At 44.7% G+C, this 19,001-nt stretch overlaps 1 long non-coding RNA gene across 1 annotated transcript; it reads left to right on the top strand.

Annotated features, from left to right (window-relative positions):
• Window positions 1–4,899: 4,899 nt before the first annotated feature.
• LOC115830904 lies at window positions 4,900–12,813 on the top strand. The gene is made up of 3 exons (XR_004026447.1): window positions 4,900–4,969; window positions 5,956–6,020; window positions 11,518–12,813. It is a non-coding gene; the product is annotated as an uncharacterized LOC115830904 (long non-coding RNA).
• Window positions 12,814–19,001: the final 6,188 nt, after the last annotated feature.

The raw sequence follows: 19,001 nt of genomic DNA, 5'->3' as shown, positions 1-19,001 counted from the left end.
CCCAGACTCTGTCCTGAGAGCTTTATGTGAATTAATTCCATTTAGTTCTCACAATATTATTGTCATTCCCGTTTTGCTGATGAAGAAACCGAGGCATAGAGAGGTTCAGTCATCTGTCCAAGGTTTGCATGACATGTGACCCCAGCATGCTTAAGGGCATTTCCGAAGGTGCTCTAGAGGTAGCCATGCAAAGACCAGGCTACTGCAAGCATGATGGTCGCATACAAGAGCCTGTGCAGCCAGGCTGTGTTGCTGCAGGCGTGTAGTGGGGTGGAAGCTGTCTATTGTCTGTTTCGGTTCTGCCTGCTGTGTTACAAATGACACCTCCTCCCAAAACACACACACACTTGGTGGTTTACTATCACAGCCGTTTGGCAATGTGCAAGGATTCTAGGGATCAGGAATGCAGGTGGCCACAGCAGGGCTGGCTTTCTTTCCCCTGTTCCTTCACTTCTGGGACCTTAGCAGGGAAGGGACTTAGCAGTTGGAATCATGCACCTGTAATTGGGCTGCAATAACTTGGCAATTAGGACTGTCAGCTGGCATGCACACAGGCGCCCTCCTGTGTGGCGTGGCTTCCTCAGCATGCTTGGATTTCTTCTATGGTGGCCCTGAGATCTGAGCATGTCCCACATATGAGGCAGAAGCTGTATGGCCTCGGGCCGTGTGTGGTGGCTCACACCTATAATCCCAGCACTTTGGGAGGCTGAGATGGGCGGATCACTTAAGGTCAGGAGTTCAAGACCAGCCTGGCCAAAATGGTGAAACCCTGTCTCTACTAAAAATACAAAAATTAGCCGGGCGTGGTGGCACACACCCGTAGTCCCAGCTACTGAGGAGGCTGAGACAGGAGAATTGCTTGAACCCAGGAGGTGGAGGTTGCAGTGAGCCAAGATCACACCACTGCACTCCTGCCTGGGCTACAGAGTGAGACTCTCTCTCTCTCAAAAAAAAAAATAATAATAATAATTTAAAAAAGCTGTATGGCCTCATCTGAGAAGTTGTGCACTACCATATCCACCATAATCTACTGACTGGAGCTCATTCAAAGGGTGGGACACAGACCCCAATTCTCGATAGTAAAAATGTCACAAAATTTCACGGTCATTATTATTATTTTTTTAAGTACAAATACTTTTATATTCAGCCCCTGGAGAGCTATCACATGTCTGAAAAGTTAAAACACGAACCAAAGGGTCTAGTTTTACAAACACAGCAGTGAGGCCAGGTGTGAGTTTTTATAATCCCAGCACTTTGGGAGGCAGAGGTGAGAGGATTCCTTGAGCCCAGGAGTTCAAGACCAGCCTAAGCAATATAGCAAGACCCTGTCTCTACAAAAATATAAACGACATTAGCCACAAAAGATACAAAAATTAGCCAGAGTTGGTGGCGCATGCCTACAGTCCCAGCTACTCAGGAGGATGAGGCAGGAGGATGGCTTGGGCCCAGGAAGTCGAGGCTGCAGTGAGCTATGATTGTGCCATTGCACTCCAGCCTGGGTGACAGACATGTTCTGTTCCTCCCTCCTGATTGAATTCCTATTACCTGAGTGTGATCCCAGCTACTTGGGAGGCTGAGGTGGGAGGCTCGCTTGAGCCTAGAAGAGGGAGGTTGTAGTGAGCTGAGATCGCGCTGCTGCATTCCAGCCTGGGTGACAGAGCGGGATCCCATCTCAAAACAGAACAAAAAAAACCCACTATGATTGGGTGAAATTCTACCCATGTAATAGAGTTATCCAAATTAGTAACAAAGTGTAAAATGAAAGGAGGGTCCCTTAGAAGTTTGAAATTCTTCTGCAGACAGTTCTGTCTTCTTTATTCAAGAGGATTGTAGTCATTTTCAGAATTCACTCCAGAGCCAACTTTTAAATTTAAATATCAGCAAACCAGGCTGGTTGTGGTGGCTAATGCCTGTAATCCCAACCCTTTGGGAGGCTAAGGTGGGCGGATCGTTTGAGCCCAGGAGTTTGAGACCAGCCTGGGCAACATAGCGAGACTCTGTCTCTACTAAAGATACCAAAATTAGCCAGGCGTAGTGGCATACCCCTGTAATCCCAGCTACTTGGGAGGCTGAGGCAGGAGAATCGCTTGAACCTGGGAGGTGGGGCTGCAATGAGTCAAGATTGAACCACTGCACTCCAGCTTGGGCGACAGAACGAGACTCTGTCTTGAAAAAAAAAATAGTATCTTCCTTCTTTCCAGTGTAGACTAAAAAAATTTAGCATCTTCCTACTCTGCTGTGATTATTTCACATTTCATGCCTGTATCAACATATCTCATGTACCCCATAAATATATATGCCTACTATGTACCCACAAAATTAAAAATAAAAAACAGTATCTCCCAAGATTCATGAAGATGTTGCCTGTGTAAAATCAGAACTGGATGGTGGGAAAAAGAGAAATCAGAGAACAAGAAAAAATTTGGAAATTAAACATAATGGCCCAAAAGAAAAAGAAAGAACAGAAGGTAAAGTTTATCTCTTAAAATACAGAGCAAAAAAGAGGAAGAGGCAGAAATAATGATACAGAGGATTAATACAAGAATCTCCACACTCAGGTAATAGGAATTCAATCAAGAGGGAGGAACAGAACATGTCTGTCACCCAGGCTGGAGTGCAATGGCACAATCATAGCTCACTGCAGCCTCGACTTCCTGGGCCCAAGCCATCCTCCTGCCTCATCCTCCTGAGTAGCTGGGACTATAGGCATGTGCCACCAACCCTGGCTAATTTTTGTATCTTTTGTAGAGATGGGGTTTCATTCACTATGTTGCCCAGGCTGGTCTCAAACTCCTGGGCTCAACAATCCTCCCACCTCAGCCTCCCAAAGTGCTGGGATTACAGGCATGAGCCACCACGCCTGGCCAGGTCCACCCTACTCTTAACTAATTACATCTGTAATGACCTTATTCCCAAATAAGTCCACATTCTGACACACTGAGATGGGAGTTAGGATTCTGACAAATCTTTTTTTCTGTTTGCCGGGGGGTGGGGTGGGGGGACGGGCTAATGGGGGGCACAATCAACCCGTAATACAAGAGAAAGAAGCAAATGGGCCAAGAGACAGAACTAAACGCCGTCCTGATGTTGCTGCTTGGGCCCCTAGATCTGGCTGTGTCTGAAGCTAGCAAGAGCCATCCTGTTTTAAAGTTACTTAAAGACAACAGATTTACTTTTTTGGCTTAAGCTGATTTCAGTTGGGTTTCTGTATTTGCAGCAGAAAAGGCCCTCAATGGCAAAGCATCCTTCACAGTGTAGCCTAAGTATCTGTTTCTCAGGTCTTCTCTGTTCCCTTAATCTAATTTAGATTTCTCTGTTCTATGTTTCTTTTTTTTGAGATGGTGTCTCGCACTATTGCCCAGGCTGGAGTCCAGTGGCACGATCTCGGCTCGCTGCAAACTCCACCTCCCAGATTCAAACGATTCTCCTGCTTCAGCCTCCCGAGTAGCTGGGATTACAGGCACCCACCACCGTGCCCAGCTAATTTTTGTATTTTTAGTAGAGTTAGTAGAAACGGGATTTCACCATGTTGGCCAGGATGGTCTTGAACTCCTGACCTCAAGCAATCCACCTGTCTCTGCCTCTCAAAGTGCTGGGATTACAGGCGTGAGCCACTGTGCCCAGCCCTTTTTTTTTTTTTTGAGACAGAGTCTCATTCTCTCCCCCACGCTGGAGTATAGCAGTGCGATCTCGGCTCACTGCAGCCTTCACCTCCTGGGATAAGGTGATTCTCCTATCTCAGCCTCCTGAGTAGCTGGGACTACAGGTGTGCACTACCACACCAGCTAATTTTTGTACTTTTTGTAGAGACTGGGTTTTGCCATGTTGCCCAGGCTGGTTTTGAACTCCTGGGCTCAAGCTATCTGCCTGCCTCGGCCTCCCAATCCCTGTTCTGTTCTTTCATAGTCCCCTGTGGGCTCTTTTATAGTTCTTAGCTTTGGTTATTACATTATTATGTGTTATTGATTGAATGACTGTTTCCTCCAAGAGACAGTGTGATCCAACAAGGAAGGTTTTTTTTTGTTATTCTTTCTCCCCATGGACCAGCACAGTGCCTAGTAAAAAAAAATAATTATCTGCATAATAAACATGTTTGAATGAATGGGTCATTGACTCAAGAAAGGTGAAGTCTAGACCTAGAGATATCAGGTTTGGGGTGGTCCCCAGCTAACGACAATTCCTTGCTGAGCTGCAGAGCCTCAACCTGCCCCAACATTTTTTTTGAGATGGAGTCTTGCTCTGTCGCCCAGGCTGGAATGCAATGCCATGATCTCAGCTCACTGGAACCTCTGCCTCTTGGATTCAAGCGATTCTCCTGCTTCAGCCTTCCCAGTAGCTGGGATTACAGGCATGCGCCACCACACTCAGACTAATTTTTGTATTTTTAGTAGAGACGAGGTTTCACCATGTTGGCCAGGCTGGTCTCGAACTCCTGACCTCAGGTGATCCGCCAGCCTCGGCCTCCCAAAGTGCTGGGATTACAGGTGTGAGCCACTGCCTGTACGGGAGGGGATGTGGAGGTGGGGGTGAAGGGGGAGGGGGTGGCAATGTAGAGGTGGGGGGTGAAGGGGATGGGGAGAGGATGTGGAGGTGGGGGATGAAGGGGAGGGGGAGGGGATGTGGAGTGGGAGGTGAAGGGAAGGGGGAGAGGGAAGGGATGTGGAGGTGGGAGGTGAAGGAGGAGGGGAGCAGGAAGAGATATAGAGGTGGGGGGTGAAGGGGAGGGGGAGAGGGAAGGCATGTGGAGGTGGGAAGTGAAGGGGGAGGGGTTGTGGAAGTGGGGGAGAAGGTATGCCAGGCGATGGGGGGTCGGCGGGGGCGGGGCCCGCACAGTCCCAGCCCCCATGTGGGCGGAGCCTTCTTCCCGGGCCTGTGTCGCGGCAGAGGCTGGCGGGCTTTGTGCGCAGGCGCTTGTGCCCTCGCGGGGCTGCCCTTGCGCTTCGCCTGCGGGGTCGTGCTGGGGCAGCGGGTGAGCTTGGGGGTTGCAGAGCGGGCGCGGGGCGCGTCCGGACAGTCGCAGCCCCGGGCCCCTGGGACCGCCTTCGCCGCGGGAGCTTGGGCTCTGCGCCTGGGTGGTGGGGGTCGGCGGGGTGTCCGCCCGCAGCAGGGGTTGCCGGGGCCGCATCCGGGTTTCCTCGACTGGATGCGGCTGCGGTGAGCTGTCGGCCCGGCGGGTGCGGGGTCACGGGTGTCGCGCGCCGCCCTGGGCCTTCCTCTGCGGTGCCTCGCGTGGGGCCCGTGCCAGGGTCCGCTGAGTTGGGGCAGCTCGTGGGCCGCCTGGCTCCCGCCTGGGGCCTCCGGGCGCTGCATCCCGCGGCTTCTGGGAACCGTGCGCGCTCACAGGCGGACTTGGGCCTCGAGCAAGGTTCCTGCTAAATTGAGCTGTCCCCTAGGCTCTACTGGACAGAGCGGCTCCACTGCGTTGACAAGGAGGGGGCTCAGGGACAAATCTCAACGGGAAGACAACCCCTCCTACGAAGGGAGGCCCATCAGGGCTTCAGAGACAGGGCAGAGAGTCGCTAAGAGGAGCGTGTGGTCCGGAGGGGCCCGGGCTTAGGGGAAGCCCTGAAAGACCTCGCAGAGAAAAGGAGTTGGGCAGAGGGTGATAGCAGGGTCCAGACTGGTCTCAAATTCCAAGCCTCAAGTGATCCTCTTGCCTTGGCCTCCCGGGGTGCTGGAGTTATGGGCATGAGCCACTTTGCCTGGCCTACTCAATTCTGTTTTAAATGTTTCTGCGTTTGTGAAATGGGACAAAAATTGTTAAAGCAATGGGAAACATTGCAGGTTTAAGTTCCACTAAGTCATGTTGGAGTCAAAAAGGGATGCGGGGATGTTTCCCTCCTTTCCTTCTGCAGGGTCAAGGTTACCCAGCGGACGTGTGGGGGTTTTTAGGAGAATTAGGCGGGTGCAGAGCCTGCCAGATCGCTCATTCTGTTTCATCCCCCGTTCTTCCAGGTATGCTATTTGAAGAACAGGTTTCCATGCTCTCAGAGGAGCATCAGAAAATGAACAAACCCCAGGTGAGTTTCTTTTTTAGATTCTTTTTCATTTTCCAGAGGATTTGCTGGCTTTTATAAAATTCGTTTATTCAGATGGACATTTGAAAAGCTACTTCAGGATAAATGAGGAGTGAGAGGCAGCTGAGCAGTAGGCAGAGGTGGCTGCGGATCCCTGTGGTCATGTGATCCTACAATCGTCAAAGGAGAGTGGCAGATTTGTCTCTTTTTTGGACGTGGAGTCTTGCTTTGTTGCCCAGGCTGGAATGCAGTGGCGTGATCTTGGCTCACTGCAACCTTCACCTCTGGGGTTCAACCAAATCTCATGCCTCGGTCTCCCGAATAGCTGAGACTGCAGGTGCTCACCACCACACCTGGCTAATTTTTGTATTTTTTATAGAGACGGTTTCACCATGTTGGCCAGCCTGGTCTTGAGCCCCTGACCTCAAGCAATCCTCCTGCCTGGGCCTCCCAAAGTGCTGGGATTACAGGCATGAGCCACTGCGCCCGGCCTTCATTTGTCTTTTATCTTCCTAATCTGCACTTCATTTTCACTGGCCACCAGAAGAAACGAACTAGTTACTCTTGGGACAGAAAGATTTCCTGGAGTCTGAAAGAATGTCTGAACATCTTCATGGAGCAAAGAACCTTTCAGTGAACCTCCCTGTTGCCTGTAATTTTTCTTTGTTGGAAGTAGGGGGTAGAACTCAGGTTTTATTAGGGGGACCAGAGCAATATGGGCTCAATAGAGACTTTCTGGAACATCTGTTTTGATCTAAGGACAAAACCTAAAAGCATTTGGAGAAATGAAAGAAATGGACTGCCTGTATTTGAAATAACTTTTCCTTACACTCTACAGATAGGACAGCAGATGGTTCAAAGTCAAACCTTTTTTTTTTTTTGAGACGGAGTCTCACTCTGTTGTCCAGGCTAGAGTGCAGTGGTGTGATCTCGGCTCACTGCAACCTCTGCCTCCTGGGTTCCACTGATTCTCCTGCCTCAGCATCCTCAGTAGCTAGAATTACAGGTGTGTGTCACCACAGCAGGCTTTTTTTTTTTTTTTTTTTGAGACAGAGTCTTGCTCTGCCACCCAGGCTGGAGTGCAGTGGCATGATCTTGGCTCATTGCAAGCTCCGCCTCCTGGATTCATACCATTCTCCTGCGTCGGCCTCCCAAGTAGCTGGGACTACAGGTGCCCACCACCACACCAGCTAATTTTTTGTATTTTTAGTAGAGGTGGGACTACAGGTGCCCACCACCACACCAGCTAGTTTTTTGTATTTTTAGTCTTGACCTCCTGACCTCGTGATCTGCCTGGCTCAGCCTCTCAAAGTGCTGGGATTACAGGCATGAGCCACTGTGCCCAGCCAATTTTTGTATTTTTAATAGAGACGAGGTTTCATCATGTTGGCCAGGCTGGTTTCAAACTCCTGACCTCAAGTGATCTGCCTGTCTCAGCCTCCCAAAGTGCTGGGATTATAGGCGTGAGCCACTGTGTCTGGCCTAAAGTCATATTCTTTGGTGAATGTTTCTGCACTATCCATTCTCTTTGTTTGCTTGTGGTAAAATATACATAACATCAAATTTGCCGTTTTCACTCTTAACGGTACAATTCAGTGGCATTAACTATATTCACAGTTGTGCAACCATCACCGTGTCTATTTCCAAAAGGTTTTCATCACTCTAAACGAAAACTGTGTCTCCATTAAGCAACAACTCCCATTTCTCCCTCCCCTCAGCCCCTGGTAACATGTACTTTCTGCTTCTGTGAAGTTCCCTATTCTAGGTATTTTATATAAGTGCAAACATGAAGTATTTGTCCTTTTGTGTCTGGCTTATTTCACTGAACATGACGTTTACAGGGTTCATTCATGCTGTGGCCTGGGTCAGAGCTGCATTCCTTTTGGTGGCTGAATAATATTCCATTGTGTGGATCGACCACATTTTCTTTACCTCTTCATTTGCAGATGGACATTTAGGCTGCTTCCACATTTTCATTGTTGTAAATAATGCTGCTGTGAGCATTGGGGTACAGGTATCTGTTCATTCCTTCGCATTTTAGTCTGCTTTGTGTATACTCTTGCCACTTCCCCGCCACCTGCCCAGGACGTCCTGATAAAGCCTAACCGCAGCCTCCTTGCAGTTCAGTCCAATGCATGTTTTTCTGACCTGGCCTTCCTAGAACATTCTGCTGCATTGGCATTGAACTACGTTCACCTTCTAGAAAGGCCCCTCTCCCTGGTGTGTTGTGACATGCTTCTTGTGGCTTTATTCCTGCTGCTCAGATTTCTTGGTGCCCCTCATTGTATCTTCCTCCTGCTCATTCTTATGGCTTATGTCCAGATGTCCATCCTTTACTCCCTCATCTTTTTACTCTGCCAGTCTTTCCCGAGTATTTCATGCCCTCTGTAGTGGTAGGGACGGGGGGCGGGCAGGGAAATTCTGGGCAGAAGAGGGCGGGTCCCTGGCGAGGGCCCTACCCTCAAGCCGAAAAACCTGACACTGTGGTTGAAAGTGAGAACTGGCCAGGTGTGGTGGCTCACGCCTGTAATCTCAGCGCTTTGGGAGGCCAAGGCGGGCAGATCACAAGGTCAGGAGATCGAGACTATCCTGGCTAACACGGTGAAACCCCATCTCTACAAAAAATACAAAAAATTAGCCGGGTGCGGTGGTGGGCGCCTGTAATCCCAGCTACTCGGGAGGCCGAGGCAGGAGAATGGTGTGAATCTGGGAAGCGGAGCTTGCAGTGAGCCAAGATAGCGCCACTGCAGTCCGGCCTGGGTGAAAGAGTGAGACTCTGTCTCAGAAAAAAAAAAAAAAAAAGTGAGAACTTACATCCCTGTTTTCCCGCTCGAATGTTGCCTTTTCCCAAACCACCTGTGGCCCACCCTGCCCTCCCCATCCTGTGCCCATAAAAACCCCAGGTTTTGTCTGTAGAAGCCCTTTGTATTTCCATATAAATTTTAGGGCTGGGTGTGGTGGCTCACGCCTGTAATCCCAGCACTTTGGGAGGCTGAGGCAGGAGAGTCGCTTGAATCCGGGAGGCAGAGGTTGTGGTGAGCTGAGATTGTGCCACTGTACTCCATCCCGGGCAACAAGAGTGAAACTCTGTATCAAAAAAAAAAAAAAAAGAAAAAATTAGAACCAGCTTGTATATATCTACCAAGAAAAATTTGGGATTAAGGTTGGAATTGAACTTGTAAGATCAGTTGGGGGATAATGGACTTCTTTAACAGTATTCATTCATGAACCCAGTATATTTCTACATCTATTTAAGTCTAGCTTATTTCAGGATTGTTTTGTAGTTTACAAGGCACAGGTCTGGCACATCTCAAATGTATCCGTAAGTGTTTCATTTTTTTGATACTCTTGTAAATGGTATTGAATTTTAATTTATGATTGTTCATTGCTAGTATGTAGAAATACCAAATTTTGTATGTTTATACTACAAAATTATCCTGCAACCTTATTAAACTCACTAGTTCTAGTAGCTTTCTTGTAGGTTCTGCAAGATTTTCTACATGGACAATTCTATCATGTCATTTACAAATAGTTTTACTTCTTCTCTAATCTGTGTGATTTTTTGTTGTTTTATTGCATTGACTAAAACCGCCCATACAATGTTGAATAGAAATGAGATGGGACATCTTTGCCTTTCTTATTTTAATTTTAGGAGGACAGCACTAAGTCTTTCATCATTACTGTGATGGCAGCTGTTGGAGGTTGAGAAAATTCCCTTTTATTCTTAAACTGTTGAAAGTTCTTTTTTTAAAATCAGGAATCAGTGTTTTGTCAAATCCTTTTCTGCATCTATTGATAAAATTATGTGGTTTTCCTTATCTATTTGTTAGTATCATAAATTATGTTTGATTTTTAAATATTAGTTTTCACCTGGTACAAAGCCGTTCTAATATTCTTACCTCGTCTTGTATCTGTGGAATTTCTAGTGATGTTACCTCTCATCCCTGATGGTGATAATTTGTTGGTGCTGCCTCCTCCTCTTCTCTATCTCTCATCAGTGTAGCTAGAGGTTTGAAACATTTATTGATTTATTTTTTTTAAAGTTTTATATATTATTGATTTTTGTTTCTCTGTTCTCTATTTTGTTGTTTTCTGTTCTCACTTTTATTACTTTTTTCTGACTACTTAGGTGTAATTTGCTCTTTTTCTGGTTTCTAAAAAGGTAGAAGATGAGGTCATTGATTTTATTGTTATTTTTTGAAGTGGAGTCTTACTCTTGCCCAGGCTGGAGTGCAGTGGCAGGATCTGGCTCACTGCAACCTCCGCCTCTCAGGTTCAAGTGATTCTCCTGTCTTAGCCTCCTGAGTAGCTGAGATTATAGGTGCCCGCCACCATGCCCGGCTAATTTTTCTATTTTTAGTATAGATGGGGTTTTGCCATGTTGGCCAGGCTGGTCTCAAACTCCTGACTTCAGGTGATCCACCCACCTTGGTCTCCCAAAGAGTTGGGATTACAGGCGTGAGCCACCATGCTTGGCCTGCTTTCAAATTTTTAAGAAAATGTAGTTTAAGGGGCATGATTTGCAAAGGTGTGTGTGTGGGGGTACATTTCCTGGAGGATAACTGAGTGTTTTGTAGAGCCAAAGCTGAAAAGCAAGCTAGTTGAGTGTAAGAATCTCTGGTAGACTTGTGACTTGTGTTTGGGAATGAATATTTTAGAAGATATTTATTGTGGATTTTTGTAAGGATACTTTGAACTGATATAAGTCTTATTTTATCTGTTGGCACATAGATAGTGGGCTTTATCTATAAAGATCTTTTTTTTTTCTTGAGATGGAGTCTCGCTCTGTCACTCAGGCTGGAGTGCAGTGGTGTGATCTCGGCTCAGTGCAAGCTCTGCCTCCCAGGCTCACGCCATTCTACTGCCTCAGCCTCCCAAGTAGCTGGGACTGCACGTGTCCACCACCATGCCTGGCTAATTTTGTTTTTGTATTTTTAGTAGAGACAGGGTTTCACCATGTTAGCCAGGGTGGTCTCGATCTCCTGACCTTGTGATCTGCCTGCCTTAGCCTCCCAAAGTGCTGGGATTAGAGGCTTGAGCCACCGCACCTGGCCTATCTATATAGGCCTTGATCATCTGTTTTCTCTCACATCTAAGCCATCGTGTGCTATTTCTCCTTAACAGCCATGTCTCCAAACACTGCTTTTCACTCCATTTCCTGCTTATGATTTCTGTTGAGCTGACCTCATTTTTTTAGTTTCTCTGTCATGCTTTTCCCTCAGTTAACTGTTCCCTATGTTTAATAATTTCACCTTTTCAGTTTTGAGGGTCATCTTTTTAAAAATAGCACATATATGTGTGTTCCTTGCAAGTTTTTCCCTCCCTTTTCCACTATAGCAGGCAGTTTTCATTTTTATTTTTTGGAACCAAGGTGAAATATATATTTGAGATTCCATCCCAGGAGCCTGGGCCTGAAAATAGAGAATCCATGATATAAATCACATGTACATAGGAAATGTGTTAACATTTTTAACATATACTTAATTTTTCTCATTTCTAGAAGTCCAGAAATTAAGAGACCTGATAAAGGGAAGCCAGGAAAATCGAGATACATATTTGTGGTACACTTCAGTCCTCAGTCACAACACACTGATTAAGAAGAGGGAATACGTTTTTGGGAAAAACCTTAATCTGAGTGCAAACCCAGTTTCTTCAAGAAAAATAGCCTGTCAGTATGACTCATGTGGAATGAGTTTGCATACGTTTCAGAATCAAGTATTAGTGACAAAAATTATTCCAGTAATAACACTGATGAAATTAATGTAAGTGAGAAGTTGCTTTTTGATAGTAATCAGGAAAACACTCATACTGGGAAGAAATCTGTTGTATATAACCAAGGTGGGAAGTCACCAAGTCATAGTGAGGACCTTATTGAGGAACAGGAAATTCAAGCTTTGAGCCCACCTTTGGAAGATAATGAACATGGAATCGCTTCCTTGAGAAGGCAGCCACCATCACACAAGAGAGAGCTCAAACGAGAGAAACCCTGTGATTATAAGGACCATGGGGAAATGTCAGTGCCACATCAACTCCCAAAGTTCATCAAGAAACTCACACAAGGAAGAATCACTCTGAAGTTAACGAGTGTGAGAAGTCAACCTTCTTCAAACATCTGAAAGTTAATACGGGGTGAAAACCCATGGAGCTAGTGAAAATGAGAATTTCCGTCACAAGTCACCTCTCACTCTACCTCGTAGAACTGACACAGTAGATAAAACTTTTGAATGTAGTCATTGCAAGAACTCTTGCCAGAATTCCCACCTCACTGAGCATCAGAGGACATGCACAAGAGAGAAACCATGTGAAAGTAATAAATATGGGAAAACCTTCCAGAAATGACAACTTACCAACTCTCAGATAATGCATCGAGAAGAGAAACCCCATGAATCTGGTAAAGCCCTTGTGAAGTCAGCCCTCACTGATCACCAGATAATTCAGTCAGAAAAGAAGCTTTATGTATGTAGTGGCTGTAAGAAACCTTTTTGTCATAGCTCAGTCCTAAGAGTCCATCAGATTCACACGGGAGAAACCCTATCAGTGTAATGGGAAATCCTAAGCAAAATCAAACTTCAGTCATCATCAGAGAACTCACACAGGGGAGAAACCATATGAATGTAAGGAATGGAGGAAATCGTTCCGTGTGAAACCAAACCTCACTAAACATCAGAAAACACATACGGGGAGAAACCTTTCAAATGTACTGCATGTGGGAGAACTTTCTTCCAGGAGTCACAATTTGCTGATTATTAGAGAAAACACACAGGAGAGAAACCCTGCAAATATAATGAATTTGTTGGCCGGGCACGGTGGCTCATGCCTGTAATCCCAGCACTTTGGGAGGCCAAGGTGGGCAGATCACGAGGTTAGGAGATTGAGACCATCCTGGCTAACACAGTGAAACCGTGTCTGTACTAAAAATACAAAAAATTAGCCGGGTGTGGTAGTGGGCACGTGTAGTCCCAGCTACTTGGGAGGCTGAGGCAGGAGAATGGCGTGAAGCCAGGAGGTGGAGCTTGCAGTGAGCCGAGATCACGCCTCTGCACTCCAGCCTGGGCGACAGAGCAAGACTCCGTCTCAAAAAAAAAAAAAAAAAATTTAATGAATGTGGAAAATCAGTGCTTCTACTATAAGTCAACCCTAAATGTACATCAGGGAAACCACACAGAAGAGAAACCCTATAAATGTATTGAGTGTGAGAAATCCTTCTCCTATAAATCAGCGCTAATTATACATGAGGAAACACACACAGATAAACCCTATGAGTGTAATGAATGTGTGAAATCCTTTTGTGTGAAGTCAGGTCTCACTAAACATCAGAAAATTCACACCAGGGAAAAGCCATATGAATGTAGTGAATGTGGAAAATCTGAATTCAATCCTCATCCTCATTGTGCATCAGAGAACTCACACTGGGGAGAAACCCTATGGATGCAATGAATGTGAGAAGTCCTTCTACAACAAGGATGCCCTCACTAAACATAAGAGAATTCACATGGGAGAGGCCAAATAAGTGTAATTAACATAGGAAGTCCTTACAACCCTAGTTATACACCAGAGAACTCACACTGGAGAGAAACCTTACAAATGTAATGAGTGTGAAAAATCCTTCTATCTGAAGTCACATCTTTTTTTTTTTTTTTTAATTTTTTGAGATGGAGTCTCACTCTGTTACCCAGGCTGGAGTGCAGTGGTGTGATCTTGGCTTGTTGCAACCTCCAACTCCTCGGTTCCAGCAATTGTCATGCCTCAGCCTCCCAGCTAGCTGGGATTACAGGTGCCTGCCACCACGCCCACCTAATTTTTGTATTTTTAGTAGAGACAGGGTTTCACCATGTTGGCCAAGCTGGTCTTAAACTTCGAACTCAAGTGATCAGCCTGCCTCGGCCTCCCAAAGTGCTGGGATTACAGGCATCAGCTGCTGCATTTGGCCTGAAGTCACATCTTAATATTCATCCGAGAAATCACACAGGAAAGAGATCCCATGTATATAATGAATGTGGGAAGGCCTTTTCTATGAAGTCAAACCTCACTGATCATCAGAGAACACACTGAGAAGAGAAATCCTATGAATATACCAAATGTGAGAAAACTTTTTGCCATAAATCAACCCTAACAGTACATCAGAGAACTCATATGGGGAAAAGCCTTATAAATGTAATGAATGTAGAAAATCTTTCTATATGAAGTCAGCCCTCAGTCAGCAACAGAGAATACATTCATGGGAGAAACACTGTGAATGTAAAGAATGGGAAAACCTACCAGAGGTCACACCTTACTAAACATCATCGAACATACACCAGGCAAGAAACCTGGTGTATGAATGTAAGGAATGTGGAAACACCTTCCAGAAGTCACACCTCATTGAACATCAGAGGACACACCCAGGGGAGAAACCTCATGAATGTAATAAATGTGGGAAATCCTTCTGCTATAAGTCACCTTTAACCATTCACCAGAGAACTCACATAGAAGAGAAGCCCTATAAATGTAGCAAATGTGATATGTATTTCTATATGAAATCACACCTCACTGTGCATCAGAGACCTCATACCAGGAAGAATGCTTTTGAGTGTAATGAATTTGGGAAAATGTTTTATGTGAAGTCAAACCTCATCAATCATCAGAGAACTCATACAGGGGAGAAGCCATATGAAGGCAATACATGTGGGAAATCTTTCTGTATGAAGTCGTCCCCCACACAAGAGTGATACTCTGAATTGTAACAAATGTGGGAAATCCTCATGTGTAAAGTCAATTTGTTTTTCAAACCAAAATTCATGGTAGAATCCTTATGAATGTAAATAATGTAGGGGTCTCCGTCTGTGTAAATTAAATCCTTTGTTGGCATCAGAAAACACAAGATATAGGGACTGGAGGGCTCTCCACAAATGAAATGGATATGGGAATATTTTGTGTTATCTTAGAAAATACTGGCCGAGCACAGTGGCTCACACCTGTAATCCCAGCACTTTGGGAGGCTGAGGCAGGTGGATCACCTGAGGTCAGGAGTTCAAGATCAGCCTGGCCAACATGGGGAAACCCCATTTCTACTAAAAATACAAAAATTAGCCAGGCGTGGTGGCAGGTGCCTGTAATCCTTGCTACTTGGGAGGTTGAGGCAGGAAAATTGCTTGAACCTGGGAGGTGGAGGTTGCAGTAAGCCAAGATCATGCCATTGCACTCCAGCCAGGGTGACAAGAATGAAAACTCCATCTCAAAAAAAAAAAAAATACAGAAAACTCAAATGAGTAGAGACCCCTGAGAACATCTTGTATGTTAGTATCCACCAAGAAATCAAATACAGTATGTTTCACATAAATCACAGGGAAAAACCAATATAACAAATATAAAAGCATTTACAAAGTTCCAGCACATTTGCACGTCAGGTGATTGATACTGGTGTAAAACTATATGTTTTCTATGCATGAAGGCTTTCAGGAAAAATTGAAGTATAAGCAGAGAATTAGTACTGAGGGGATGTCTTATCAGTTTAGGAGATAGAGATAATTTATTTATTTTTTGAGAGTCTCGCTCTGTTGTCCAGGCTAGAGTGCAGTGGCACGATCTTGGCTCACTGCAAGCTCCGCCTCCCGGGTCCATGCCATTCTCCTGCCTCAGCCTCCTGAGCAGCTAGGACTACAGGTGCCTGCCACCACGCCCAGCTAATTTTTGTATTTTTAGTAGAGACGGGGTTTCACCGTGTTAGCCAGGATGGTCTCGATCTCCTGACCTCGTGATCTGCCCACCTTGGCTTCCCAAAGTGCTGGGATTACAGGCATGAGCCACCGCACCTGGCCAAGATACTTTTTTTTCCTCTACAGATACTGTAATACTTGAAATCACATTTCAGGTACCAAATTTAGAAAATGTGATATACATCTAATGCTAATGACGTTCATTGTTGGAATATGAAACCTTTTGAAAAACAAGTTGCAGCAGCAAGCTGGCAGTATTAGATATTTGAGTACTTGAGGTAAGATGGGCTTACATTTGTTAGTGGGCAGCATACAACATACATACATGGCCTGTGTTTGATTTACATAGTGGAACCCCACAGAGTGGTCAGCAGGAAATCTCTCTCCATAGCTTAAGAACTGTTGTAACACATCTACCACATGAAATGCCTCCACTGTTTCTTTGTATCTTTTGTTTGTTTGTTTGTTTTTGAGTCAGGGTCTCGTTCTGTTGCCCAGGCTGGAGTGCAATGGCATGATCTCACTTCACTGCCACTTATGCCTCCCGTTTTCAAGTGATTCTTCCTGCTTCAGCCTTACGAGTAGCTGGGATTACAGGTGCCTGGCACCGTGCCTGGCTACTTTTTGTACTTTCGGTAGAGACAGGGTTTCTCCATGTTGGCAAGGCTAGTCTCAAACTCCTGACCTCAGATTATCTGCCCACCTTGGCCTCCCAAAGTGCTGGGATTACAGGCATGAGCCACTGTGCCTGGCCTCTTTGTATCTTAATAGTACAGTGTACTTGATATGTGACATCTATGACAAATTTAAAGTACACAAAATGTTATTAAGTGAGAAATGCAGAGTACAGAAAACTGTACAGCTTGCTGCTTTTTGTGTGAGAATTGAGAGGAAGAAATAGTATGTATTTTCATAGAATTTTGTATATATATTTCTCTATTATATATGTTTATATATTTTTTTAATTTTTAAATTTTTTGTAGAGATGGGGCTCACTGTGTCGCCCAGGCTGGTCTTGAACTCCTGGGCTCAAGCAGTCTTCCTGCCTCAGTCTTCCAAAGTGCTGAGATTACAGGCATGAGCTACTGTGCTTGGCCAGTATATTTTATATAATATATATATATATTGCAAATAAGTATAAACTACAAACTACAAACCTGAAGAGTAAGTTACAAACTCAAAAGTGAATACCTATGGAGATAGGAGTGAATAGGGTGGCGGGGCTGAGGATAGAGACAAGGCTTCTTCACATATACCTTTTCGTGAAGTTTTGACTTTTGGATAAATATGAGTAATTTACATACTCAAAAGCACATTTTGAAATTGAAAGCAAAGAAGAAATCAACTGAAGTTTATATCAAATGGGTAACTTCACTAAGTAGAAGAGCTCATTCTTTCAAGAGACTTTTAAATGCAGTATTATGAGCACATCCTTAGTGGGATTTGTTTCTGTTTTAGGACAAAAAGAACTTAAAAAATGACAGATGTCATTCATTAATTTCCACGTTAGTAATATTGGTGTTATTTCCAACCTATTTTATGGGAATAGATTGAGATAGTTGTAGGATAAAGCAAAAATAGTGAAAGTTACTGGGAGCCAAAATTTCCACTTGAAGAGATGAATATAACAAAGTAGTTATATAAAACTCCCCATAATGATAAATATGTATTGAAAATATCCCTCATTATTTTTAAAAAACATTTATTTCCTAACTCTGTTTACGGGAGAGCCCAGAACCAATGGTTCCCCTGTAGTGATGAGCAAATTCAGCCCCCACCATTGCCATTCAAGGAACCAGGACTCCTTGGAGCAGCAGCTGGTCTAGGTCTGGGTCCTGAAGTGCCCAAGGTAAGCCTGGAACGTCCTGGGTCAGAAACCAGGGAAGCACTCAAAGATTCATGGTAATGTGAGAGCGGGAACAGAAGCTAGCTAGAAGTGGCTCCTCTGGCCAAATGTGAGGCGTTTTGGTGAACAAAAACAATGGCTGTAACTGAAAATAACATTTTGAATAAAGAAAATTCTAAGTCCATAGTGATGCAAAAAAGAGAAAGAGACCAAAGGCATTCCCATGATGGGTGGTGGATCTCACACAAACTCCTTACTTTGTAATTAGAGGGAAGGAATTAGATTTTCACCCTGTGCCTTTAGTAGGATCAATCATTTATCTCCAGTCATGGAAAGCTACTTGTTATAGAATAATGTCAGCTAATAAATGCAGACGGAATGATAGATTTTGAAAAGTCACTAATTTGCAACCCTTAGTGCATTTAGGTACTGATCAATGGATGCTACAGTCAATTAGATGTGAGGGAAACAGGATGCTTATGTAGTGCCAGAGTATCACCTGCAGATATGTCATTTAATGTGGAAAGAAACGTGCCTTTACATTGTCCCACTTTAACCAGTTGAGCAAAACATCATTAATGTTAGTGACGTTATGTGCCTCTTGATGAAATACAATACAAAGTAGTTGCATTTTCTGGTATTATTTTTGCCAGAATATTTAACCTGAATTGAATCAAGTGTTTCAACTTAACTTTTAGTTTTCAGGAAATATGGGAGATAGAGGAACAACTTCAGTCGAGAAAACAAATCCAGAATATGGGACATTTAGAAGACACCTGGCTAGGTCTCTTCAAAAAGCTGACTTTTTTTTTTTTTTTTTTTTGAGATGGAGTCTTGCTCTGTTGCCCAGGTTGGAGTGCAGTGGCACGATCTCGGCTCACTGCCAGCTCTGCCTCCTGGGTTCACACCATTCTCCTGCCTCGGCCTCCCGAGTAGCTGGGACTACAGGTGACCACCACCATACCTGGCTAATTTTTTGTATTTTAGTAGAGATGGGGTTTCACTGTGTTAGCCAGGATGGTCTCGATCTCCTGACCTCGTGATCTGCCCGCTTCAGCCTCCCAAAGTGCTGGGAGTACAGGCGTAAGCCACTGCACCCAGCTGCTGCCATCATTTTTAAAAAGAGAGAGAGGGTGGAGGGACTGTTTTTCAAGTGCAAACATGCTGAATACAGAAAGATGAACTGGCTTGATGTCTGCAGCCTTGAAGTGGTTCAGGAAAAAGATGCATGCATAGATAAAGCAAAAATGGCAAAATTTAAGCAAGTGTTGATCTGGCAGGCACGTGGGTATTGACTGTTTTTCTTAAAAGAGTTGTGTTTGAAAAATCTAATAATAAAAAGTTTTGGAGAAGTACTGCACCACTTAGCAATTCTGTTACTGTTCCTTGGCGTATATAAATAGCTCTGCCCATGTTTATTGATCTGCTTGTCAATAAAGAAGC

The sequence above is a fragment of the Nomascus leucogenys genome, chromosome 17 (genome assembly GCF_006542625.1).
Source record: "Nomascus leucogenys isolate Asia chromosome 17, Asia_NLE_v1, whole genome shotgun sequence".
NCBI lineage: Eukaryota > Metazoa > Chordata > Mammalia > Primates > Hylobatidae > Nomascus > Nomascus leucogenys.
The sequence above is the reverse complement of the archived record's forward strand: the minus strand, read 5'-3'. Positions and strand labels throughout refer to the sequence as shown.